Raw genomic sequence first — 11,797 nt, 5'->3', positions numbered from 1 at the left:
TTCCACACAATATTTTTTCCATTTTTCCAATATTAAGCTTAATATTTATCAAACATCAATTGAAAAAATTTAACTATTTTACCATACATACATACACACATTCACAGAACCACACAATTTAAGGGAGTGATTAATAAACATTTTATAAAATCTTATTTCTTAATGAAGAAAACCAAAGCAAAATAAATTTGACTTTTTACTTTTCCCACCAGCATAATTATGTTGCTATCCAGACTCAACAGTGGTGAGATCCTGAAAAGAATATCAAAACCACACATTCTGACAAAGTGTTTATTGGAGATTAATTATTAACAGTTTTTGGATACCATGGCAGTCTCCAAACAGACCCTTACAGGAGTTAATCCTTGGGCTTAGTTACATAACTTTTAGAAAGATATCATAATGGAAATGATAACGAGTTCATGTACTTTACTATCTTGCTCAAAAGTTAGTCATAAATGAAGACCTGTACACAAGTTAAATTGTAACGAATAAGGGAAGATTTAGGGAGATCAAGATGCACTGATACAATGGGATGTTGTAAAGTCAAATAAAATTTAACACGTGGAGTGATGTCAGCAAAATGGTGAGCTAAGAAGTGTTGAATTCTCCCTTATAAATGTGAGAAAACAATCAGAAACCAGATGAAAAACCTAACAGGAGCTCTGAAATTAGTCAAACAGTCAAAATCTCCAGGAACACATTGAACACACAATCAGGAAAATTCCAGAACTAAGAGGAAGGACATTTTATTGTGTTTTTCCTCACACTTACCTCTCCCCTGACTTGAACAGTGAAGTCTTGATCTATAATGGGTGTCAACTCTGTTCCCAGCTGCCTTCAGCAAACAAGACTGATCACAAAAACCTTAATGCAATGTTCCAACCTGTTTGGGGCTGCCCGAAGACTGTGTCTGTTTCACCTAAGCCTAGGCTTAAACTGAAGAGCAGCCAAAATAGCTCATTACTGTTGCAGGGGAGACTATATATATGGTGCCAGGGACAAGGATGTAAGGGTGGAGACATAGACTAGAGCATATAAAACCCTGAGTAGAACTGGGGTGTGGATTTTGGGGACAGAGGACATTTTTAAACAGCAATACATTCAGGGGAATCAAAGAGGCACACCTCCTCCAGGCAAGATGCTGACTCACTCAGAAATGAACCGAGTGCCCTTAGCTTGACTATTGGGCTAATCCCAGGACTAAAGCATGCCAAGTTAACTAGTGAAGGCCAGTCAGGACATGGCACACATCTTCAAACAGCGGGTATTTTGCACATGTTTGAGGTGCCCAATTGTGAACACACTTGCTCTCCACACACATAGACCTCAATATGCAGCAAAGATTCACACATACAAGACACGAATGTGGAACCCTTAGATGAAAACTAGAAGGGAAGTTCATGACACTAGATTTGGATATGTCACCAAAGCACAGGCAACAGAAGCAAAAATAGGTAAATCAGTATTCATCAAAACTCAAAATGTTTTTGCATCGAAGGAAACTTAATACAAAGGTTGTGAAAAGTCAATCCACAGAAAGGGAAAAAAACTGCAAATCACATTTTTTATAAAGCTTAATGGAGTGGAACTTCTTGGAAAAACCCTAAAACTTTATCTCAAATCGCTTGGCTCAACTGCCAATTCTCTTGGTGACCTTTACTCTTTAATACTTTCAGTTCAGTTCAGTTCAGTTCAGTCAGTCAGTCATGTCTGATTCTTTGTGACCCCATGGACTGCAGCACACCAGTCTTCCCTGTCCATCATCAACTCCTGGAGTTTACTCAATCTCATGTCCATAGAGTTGGTGATGCCATCTAACCATCTCATACTCTGTCATCCCCTTCTCCTCCTGCCTTCAATCTTTCCCAGCATCAGGGAGTTTATCAGGTGGCCAAAGCATTGGAGTTTCAGCTTCAGCATCAGTCCTTCCAATGAATATTCAGGACTGATTTCCTTTAGGATGGACTGGTTGGATCTCCTTGCTGTCTATTTCCATAATTAACCTTCTGAATTTCCCTACCTGTTGAAGAAAAATGTAAAGTTTTTATATTTCTTCACTCTTTCTGAGTTTGTGATGACTACCACCATTTCTCTTCCCTACTGAATTCAAAGCATTTTCTAAGAGCATTTGGATTTACACCTTACTGAACTAGTCCTAGTGTCTCCCAGCCAGCAGACACGGACATGGTAGAAACTGTGACAGTCTTTATGTGAACAGCTGACACCCAAGAATGGAAACACATTGTTCCACAAACATCACACCAAGCACTCTGGTGTATTCTCTCCACACCCTCCAGTAGGCATTTCTGTTTCTCTTTGACTCCAGTTTTCTACACAGTGCCCCCCAAACCATAGTAACTGTGGGGACAGGATGATGGTAAGCTCCAGGTGATGGTGGCCCAGGTGCTTTGGTCACGTTCCCTGGTTCCTGCTTCTGTTCCCTCCCCTCCATGTCAGAACCACCACCTGTTCTTCTGCATTTTTATATTCTTGCACTTACTGGATCTCAGAGTTTGAGGAAACTTGAAAGCCAGTCACAATCAGAGGATAAGTGTGATCAGATCACAATAGGAATAAAATACTACACCATTAAGCATCTTTATTATAGAAGGAGCTGATAATAATATAAAAGAAATCTCAGATTCTCAAGGAAGTGTTCAAGGAGCTCTTCTTCAGTTCAGTTCAGTTCAGTTGCTCAGTTGTGTCTGACTCTTTGCAACCCCATTGACTTCAGCCCGCCAGGCTTCCCTGTCCATCACCAACTCCCGGAGCTTACTCAAACTCATGTCCATAGAGTCAGTGATCCCATCCAGCCATCTTATCCTCTGTCATCCCCTTCTCCTAGTGCCTTCACAGAATAAGTGTGATCAGATCACAACAGGAATAAAGTGTTACATTAATAAACATCTTTATTATAGAAGGGGTTGATAATAGTGTACAAGAAATGCTCATATTTGCAAGCAAGCATTCAAGGATCTCTTTTTAGGTAATGTGCATTTCAACATCTGTGGGTGTCCATCCACTATGTCTTCAATGAGAACAATTTCTTCATATCCTGGAGCAAGCACACCTATTGTTCTTGTTCTGATAACTAGAAAATTCTTCTTAATATAGTGTTCATGATTTCCACTCACAAATTCAGATGAATAAGAAGAAAATACAGTTATTCATTCTCCTTGAATTGAACTTTGTACAAAATTGTAGCTGAAGAACATTCTCTATTCTAGATACAGAGCCAAGACTTGGGAGTACCCCCATCTTCAGGGACTAGCTTCACAAAGACACCCATTGTCCCAAGTCCTTCGTGCATTCAGGTCTAGCTGCCTGCATGGCAGTCAGCCCAGCTACAGAGGAAAAGAGAGGGTTACTGCTTTGAGGTCTCCATGTCTAATTTTTATACAAAACAGAAACAAGAAAAAAGTCTTAATACAATCACCTAACAGTGTGTGGCTAGAGGACAACTTCGGACCATGCTGGGAGAAAAGATCCCACATCAGGTCACAGAAAGTCTCTCTCAGACAGTATCTGGAAGGTTTCATGTCTGAATTTTGGCTTTCACAGTAGAAACATATCAAGGACTACTCCTCAAATATATAGAAATTCAGGGTCATTCATCTTATTATTTGGTCACAAACTTTTTAAATTGCTTTCAGTCAAGTCTGTGTTCCTCATCTCTAATGCATCTTTAGTTTCCTTTTTGGGGGAGAACCCTGACCTGGTGGATACAACACACTTAAGGTACACAACATGTCTAGTGGATCCAAAGGGGACACCTCTTTACTCACCACCCAGGTAACGCTAGATTCTCTGTCACATGTACACAGACATGGCTTTGGCAAACTGATGCAAAACTGCTCATGCAATTCTTGTTCAGTTCCAGGGTCAAAGGCACAAAGCCTGCCCCTATTAAGTAAAATTCACTCATCCATTCCCTATAGCCCAGAACTATGCAGCATTTTCTTTTTGTGTGTATTAATTTTTTTTTTTTAGTTGGAGGAAAATTGCTTTACAATGTTGTGTAGATTGCTGCCATACAACAATGCGATTCAGCAATAATTATATTTTCTTAATTGATAAGATTTGAACTTATATCAACCTGTGCTTCATTTCTATGTTTACTTAGAGATTAGAACAGTCAGAATGCAGTATGACTGGAGCAAAGGTTAGAACACAAGAATGGTTAGACAATAGTGCATTTCATTGGGGATATTAGATTCTTTATGAAGAAAGAAGCAGGTAATGACTCATACTACACCTCCTTAGGTGTTATTAGACGTCTCCAAAGAAAAAACCATAAATGACTCAAACTCTTAAAGGTCTTCCCAATGGGAGGAAGGGATATTTAGGGGTTAGGGATGGACATGTACACACTGCAATGTTTAAAAGGGATAACTGACAAGGACCTACTGTATAGCACAGGGAACTCTTCTCTATATTATGTGGCAGCCTGGATAAGAGAAGTTTTGGGGGGAAATGGATACAAGAATATACATGGCTGAGTCCCTTTGCTGTCTGCCTGAAATCATCACAACATTGTCAATTGGCTATACTCCAATATAAAATAAAAAGGTAAAATAAACAAATAAATAAATAAAAGGATCTTCCTAAATATCCATCTACAGAATAGCTGCATTCAACTTACTTCTGAAATTTTTATAAAAATGCAAATTCCTGGGCCCACCTGGGAATATAGGAGAAAACAAAGAGGAAGTTGGTCTGGCTCACTGTCAGTAAAAATCCAGTTTGTGGATTTGGCTGCAGGGTGGACTTGAACTGAAGAAGACAGAAATGGGAGGAAACCATATTCCCCACCACTGAGGACCCGTCCAGCAAGGAACTGATTCCCCTTTTCCTTTCATTTATGTCCATTGGTACACTCTGGTTGACTCTGCTCTTAAAAGATATCCCTATCCTAATAACTTCTGATCACCTTTACTGCTCGCTTATTCCATGGTCTAGGCCAATATCATCTCTCACCTGAATTTTTGTAGAGCCCTAAAAGAGGATTATTTTCCTCCTTTTTTACCCCACAATGTAACACCTATAGTCACTCACTCAGTCGCATCCGACCCTTTCCCACCCTATGGACTGTAGCCTGCCAGGCTCCTCAGTCCATGGATATTCCAGGCAAGAATACTAGAGTGGATTGCCATTTCCTCCTCCAGGGAATATTCCTGACTCGGGGATTGAACCCACGTCTCCTGTGTGTCCTGCTTTGGCAAGCAGATTCTCTACTACTCTGCCACCTGGGAGGCCTACAGAAATTATTCCGTATCCCCAGTATAACATAAAATGTAGAAATGATACTTTGGAATAGCACTAACCTTGGAGAACCTATGGAAAGGTGCATGTAAGAATTATAAATGCATGCAAGAATGTATTATGTGCCAGAATAGTATGGAATGAAATGCAAATGCTTTTATTCCCTCAGGGAAGTCATTACGACTAAAGACAATAGTCAGGTTATTGTGACTTGGTGCCAAATTTTATGGCTGTTTGGAAAAAAAGCAGAACCTCTTTTTTTAAAAAAAAGACCAGTTGAGATACTCTGAGCAGGGTCCAGATAGAGTGGATATGCCTTAGATTCATAAAAAAGGAAAAGGAAATATATATACAGATACACAGATACACACACACACACACACACACACACACACACACACACATACTGACCCTCCACTTAGGTTCCCTAGCTCATCATAGAATCAGGAAATCATAGAACGTAAGAACTGGAAGAGATGATTCGGCATCTTAGTTATCAATCCCATCTATAGTAGTTCCACTAAGGGTTATCGAATATTTGCATGACAGAGCTAATGAGATACTCTCTTTCATTGCTATAGAACTTACTCCGATCATCTGGGAGGCCTTGTAGTATGATGAAAAAAAAAAAAAAAAACAGATTTTGGAAGCACAGTCAGTTCATTTCAGTGGCTCAGTCATATCCAACTCTTTGCAACCCCATGGACTGCAGCATGCAGCACTGTAATAGCTGGAGTGATTGTTTTTTTAAATTCTGCTCATGTAACTACCCTGCTTGAAACCTGAAATATCATTGTCTGTTTCTCTAAGCCTGAAGATATTTCAAAAGCCTACAGGACACAGACCCCCTAGGCCCTCTGACTTTCTGACCTTATCTTCAGCTCCTTTTTCCCTCCCTCACTAAACTCCACCCACATCAGCCAACTTGCTGGCCCTTAAATGTGACAGAAGCCCTCTTTCTGGACTTAGGTTTTCTGTTCTGTGCCCCACGGGTCCACTGTTTGCCTTCACTTTTGCTCAAGTGCATCCATCTCAGTGACATATCTTCTAACTATCTTGTAAGAGCACCCAACCCTCCCACCTCCGAGAATGACCCATTCCCTTCCCTGCTTTCTTTCTCTCCATATCACTGTTAGAAGTCATGAAGAATATAAAATTTTAACCTGACTTGCAGGCCTTCAAATCACCTTGCCCCGGTTTCACGGATGCTGATAAAAGACAGAATGTTTATCACCCACAACAAATGCCATAGCCGATGTAAGAATATTGTTTTTCAGCTTTTCTGAGACATAGTTGACATGTCTCAGTGTGTAGTCTTAAGGTTACCATGTGATCTGGTGTACATACATATTGTGAAAATGTTCACCACAGCAAGGCTCATCCTTGACTCTTTATTTCTAAAGGTTGAAGTGGTGGGACCAGGTGACACGTAAACAGGCCATGGATTGGATTATAGGAGGAAAAGTTTAAGTCTAGGGGCCCTGGACCAACTACACTAACCACTCAGCATGCCTGTCCTTTCTCTGGATGGAGATGTTTTCTTCATATTACTGGACAGTAAGCACACCCCCCATCTCTCTGGAGCGTGCCATTGTTTCTATGTTGCAAGGCTGCTGGTAGGAAGGTTAGTCTGCCTCTGCATCTCAGGTGTCAGAAATGCAAGGTTCTGTGGACAGTCATCTCCCAAAGGGCATTGATCCATTTCTAACAGCTAAAGACTTGTGATTTCATTCACCATCCTCACCCTCCACTAGACTGTCACCTCAAGACACTTCTTACTTTCATTTCATTCTTGTCTGCTTTATGTATTGACAAAACACTATCATATTAAAAGTGTTTGATAAAGTTTTGTTGAGTAAAGCAATGAATGAATGAAGAACTCATCAAAACGCTGACCTTGAGAGAACAAGATGGTAGAGGAGTAGGTGGACATGGGGTACATCTCTCTCCACAGGTACATCAGGAATACACCTTCAGACACAGACGTGCATGCAGAACACCAGCTGAGAGTGGACAGGAGGACCTGACCAGTGGAAAAGAATATATGCTGCTGCTAAGTCGCTTCAGTCATATCTGACTCTGTGCGACTCCATAGACGGCAGCCCACCAGGCTCGCCCGTCCCTGGGATTCTCCAAGGCAAGAACACTGGAGTGGGTTGCCATTGCCTTCTCCAGTGCATGCAAGTGAAAAGTGAAAGTGAAGTCACTCAGTCGTGTCCAACTCTTAGCGATCCCATGGACCGCAGCCCACCAGGCTTCTCTGTCCATGGGATTTTCCAGGCAAGAGTACTGGAGTGGGGTGCCATTGCTGTCTTCAAAAGAATATATAGAAACATGCAAAACTCAGTAGGACAAAGGAACTAGGGGGAAAAACAGGAGTGTTAGTAGGACTGGACCTGCCCTTGGTGGGTGGGGGAACTGAAGCAGGAGTCTGATCCCCACAGCAGGGCAATTGTCTCAGAGGAGAAACATTTAAGGCTGAGAGTGAAACAGCTGATCTGTGGCAGCCTAAATGCAATGAGAATCAGGCAGTCCTTGCCACAGCCATATATATGCAGGGCAGGAACATGGGTCTCCTGGAAGGGACAGTGGCTGGGAGCTGGACTTTAGGGATTGTGGAGCAATCCCAGTGAGAGGGCTGCTGTTGACTGTGGACAGACAGATCGAGGGGATGTGAGGGAGGAGACTGTGGTGGGAAATGCCTGTGGAGGAAAACCTGGCAGCCGTGGAAGCAAGGTGGTACTGCTGAGTCATGCATAAGGGGTGGAGCCATCACCATAGCCTCTCTCTCCCTACACACCAGCATTGGCAGATGAACAGCAGAGAGGCTGGCCCATCAAACCCCTGGGACACTGAACTACAGAGTAGGACCCAGGATGCCCCTTTAAGTGCCTGATGTGCCAAACAACAAAGAAGGACCCCAGGCAAGGGAGCCCTCTAAGTGTCTGAACAGACAGAGCTATGGACAAAGACTGGCCAAAGAGGTCTTCTGATCACCAGCTATATGAGACTCAAAAAAAAGACTCTGATAGGGCCATAACTCCTGCCATGGAAGCAGTCTGTGTCCCTGCACACTTGGCGCCACCGGGGTCCCCGCAAGCCAAGCAGCTGCACCACCTTCACACTCAACCCTCACGTGGTAGAGCTGCCACAGGCAAAAAAAAAAAAAAAAAGTCTTGTGTTTATGCACATAGGATTGCTTCAGTCCTGTCTGACTCTTTGTGACCCCACGGACTGTGACCTGCTAGGCTTCTCTGTCAGAGAGGGGGTTCTCCAGGCAAGAATAATGGAACGTATTGGCCAATACTAGTTGTCATACCCTTCTAGAGCACTTTATTTTCTGCTACCCTAGCCACCAACTCCCCTGAGTACCTGGTGCTGCCAGAACCCATGCGGCCCAAGCAGCTGCACCACCTCCACACCTGGCCCTCACAGGGACAAATCCAAGCCCTCCAGAGCAGCCTCAGGAGCTAAACCCCAGTGGAAGACCCATATGTAGAGGGGGGAAATAAAACCACAATTGAAACCCAGGGGCAGTGTGACTAAGGAAGAAGACTCAAAACCTTCCCACAAGCTGTTCAAGCTGCAGATTAAATCCACAAGATCAACTAAGCAGACTCTGTGTCTATGTAATACATAAAAGGCCATTGAGAGCTCCCACAACAGAAAACACACTAGCTCTGATAGCTAGTGGACATTGGAGGCAAGAACACACAGGAGTAGGACCAGATTAAAATCTGAGCAGCCCCCACAGCAGGTCCAGAGATCAGTATAGTGTTGGAGGTCATCTTAGGGAGGTGAGGTGGACTGTGATTTCCAGCAAGGGAAGGATTCTGACAACAGTGACTCAAGAAAAGCATTTATTATTCTTATTTTTTTACTTGTTCTGTAGATTCTTTCGGATTTTCTTCTTTTTTTTTTTTTCCTTTTTTTGCCCCCTCTGTTGTATTTGTCAATTTTATTGGCACTAAGAAATTTAATTAAACTTTTGAGCTTTTTTTTCCTTTTTCCTCAGTCACATTTTTTAATTGTTGTCATAAACCTCTGCCTCTACATTGGGCTTTTGCAGTTCTGTGGAGTTTTCCTCTTTTATTTTCTTTTCTCTTTTTTAAATTTTAATGTTTAATTTTTTTTTACAACAATTCATTTATTTTTTATTTTTTAACTTTACAATATTGTATTGGTTTTGCCAAGGTTAATTTTTTTAACCTACTACTATTTTTTCTACATTTATTCCTTTGTTTGCTTTTCCTACTGTTCTTTTCCCCTTGCAGTTAATCTTTAATGTATAAAAATCTTCTTTATCTACCTCTATTTAACTTTGCATGTCTATTGTTTCTTCCTTTTCTTTCTCTCCTTTCCTCTCAACATATTAGTTTTATTTTCATTGCTTTATTCCCCTACTGGCACCTTGCTTTAGTTTTGTTTTCCAGTTTGTGCTTTAATTAGTTTTGTTCTGATAGATATAATTTTGTGTTTCCTTTGTTCACCAGGTCAATCTATTGTACTTAATTTTTGTTGTACTGCTTTGATTTTGCTTATGAGTGTCTATGTATATGTGTATATTCAATCACATCTTCTATTGTTGTTATAAACCTCTGCCTCTGCATTAGGCTTTTTCAGTTCTGTGGAGTTTTCCTTTTTTTCCCCTTTTTTCTTTCTTCTTCCATTTTTTTTCTCTTTTCTCTTTTTTATTATTTTACTTTAAAATTTTTTAAACCTATTATATTTTTTCTAAATTTATTCCTTTGTTTGCCTTTCCTACTGTTCTTTTCCCCTTACAGGTAATCTTTAATGTATATAAATCTTCTTCATCTATATCTATTTAACTTTGCATATTCTTTCTTTTCTTTCTTTCTTTTCTTCTCAACATATCTGATAGTTGTTATCATTGCCTTATTTCCCACTTGGCACCCTGCTTTAGTTTTGTTTTCCAGTTTGTGCTTAAGTTAGCTTTGTTCTTAACGGGTAAATACAATTTTTGGTTTCCTTTGTTAGCCAGATCAATGTACTGTACTTTATTTTTGCTGGACTGATTTCACTTTGCTCATGGGTGTATATGTATATATTCCATTATTTTAATTGTTATTTGCATGATTTTGTAACTGCCATTTATCTGGGGTTCATCTTTGGTTTCTTGCTTTTGGATATTTGTTTTACTCTTCCATAATGCCATAACAAACCACCTGTGGAATCTTCGTTCTGACCAGAGCTCAAATCTGAGCCTTGCAGTGGGAGCACTGACTCCAAGCCCTAGACTACCAGAGAACTAACCCTAGGGAGTATCAAACAGTGAGAACTCACAAAAAGGAAACCACTTGAATACAAGACCTGGCATCACCCAACCAGCAGTAGCACCCTGGGCAGGACACCTCATCTAAACAACAAACAAAGCAAAAACAAACCCAGTCATCAGCAGACAGGAGTACCACTTCACTCAGCCTTGCCCATCAGAGGAAAACCAAACAAACAAACAAAAATTCAGCACAAATCTCACCCTATACGAAGCTCACACAAATCACTGGACCAACATCAGGAGGGAAGAAACCAAAAGGAAGAATGAATTCAACCTTCTTCAAAGAAAGAATTCAACTTTCCTTGAAGCCTGGGAAAAGGAGACTTCAAACATATACCTTAAAAAAAAAATGAAAAGTCAGAGAACCAAAAAAAAAAGAAAGAAAAGGCAGAGAACAGCTGCACAAATGAGGGAACAAACTAGAAACATAGAAGTCCAAAATAAATCAAGAGGAAATAGGGAGCCCCATTCTTTCGACCTCTGCCGCAGCGGCCGCTGCCACCTCCCTGGAAGAGAGGAAGTGGGAGAGGAGCCCACGTCTCCTGTCACCCAAGTCCTTCAGCTGCGCTGCCCTGAAGAGTGCAAGATGTTCGCCTGCGCCAAGCTTGCCTGCACCCCAGCTCTGATCAGAGCTGGATCCAGAGTTGCATACAGACCAATTTCTGCGTCAGTGTTATCTCGACCAGAGACTAGGACTGGAGAGGGCTCTACGGTATTTAATGGCACCCAGAATGGTGTGTCTCAGTTAATCCAAAGGGAGTTTCAGACCACTGCGGTCAACAGAGACATTGATACTGCAGCCAAATTTATCGGTGCGGGTGCTGCCACAGTAGGAGTGGCTGGTTCTGGTGCTGGTATTGGAACAGTCTTTGGCAGTCTCATCATTGGTTATGCCAGAAACCCCTCACTGAAGCAGCAGCTGTTCTCATATGCTATCCTGGGATTTGCCTTGTCTGAAGCTATGGGTCTCTTTTGTTTGATGGTTGCTTTCTTGATTTTGTTTGCCATGTAACAAATTACTGCTTAAAATGTTGGCATTCATATTAATTACGGATATAATTCTGTGTATCTTACTGTGACTCCGAAAACTATAGTGTTGGTGTCATGGAAATGTATGTTATTTCCAAAGTCATTTCATTAAAGATGAAAACTTTAAAAAAAAAAAAAAAAAAAGAGGAAATAGGAAAATTACCTGAAAAAGAATTCAGAATAATGATAGTAAAGATGATCAAAAAC

General features: G+C 41.2%; 1 pseudogene; it reads left to right on the top strand.

The window, feature by feature from the left end:
* Window positions 1-10,956: 10,956 nt before the first annotated feature.
* Window positions 10,957-11,797, top strand: LOC139186506 (ATP synthase F(0) complex subunit C3, mitochondrial pseudogene; annotated as a pseudogene).

This window comes from Bos indicus, chromosome 13 (genome assembly GCF_029378745.1).
Source record: "Bos indicus isolate NIAB-ARS_2022 breed Sahiwal x Tharparkar chromosome 13, NIAB-ARS_B.indTharparkar_mat_pri_1.0, whole genome shotgun sequence".
Lineage (NCBI taxonomy): Eukaryota > Metazoa > Chordata > Mammalia > Artiodactyla > Bovidae > Bos > Bos indicus.
This window is presented reverse-complemented; position numbering and strand designations above follow the sequence as displayed.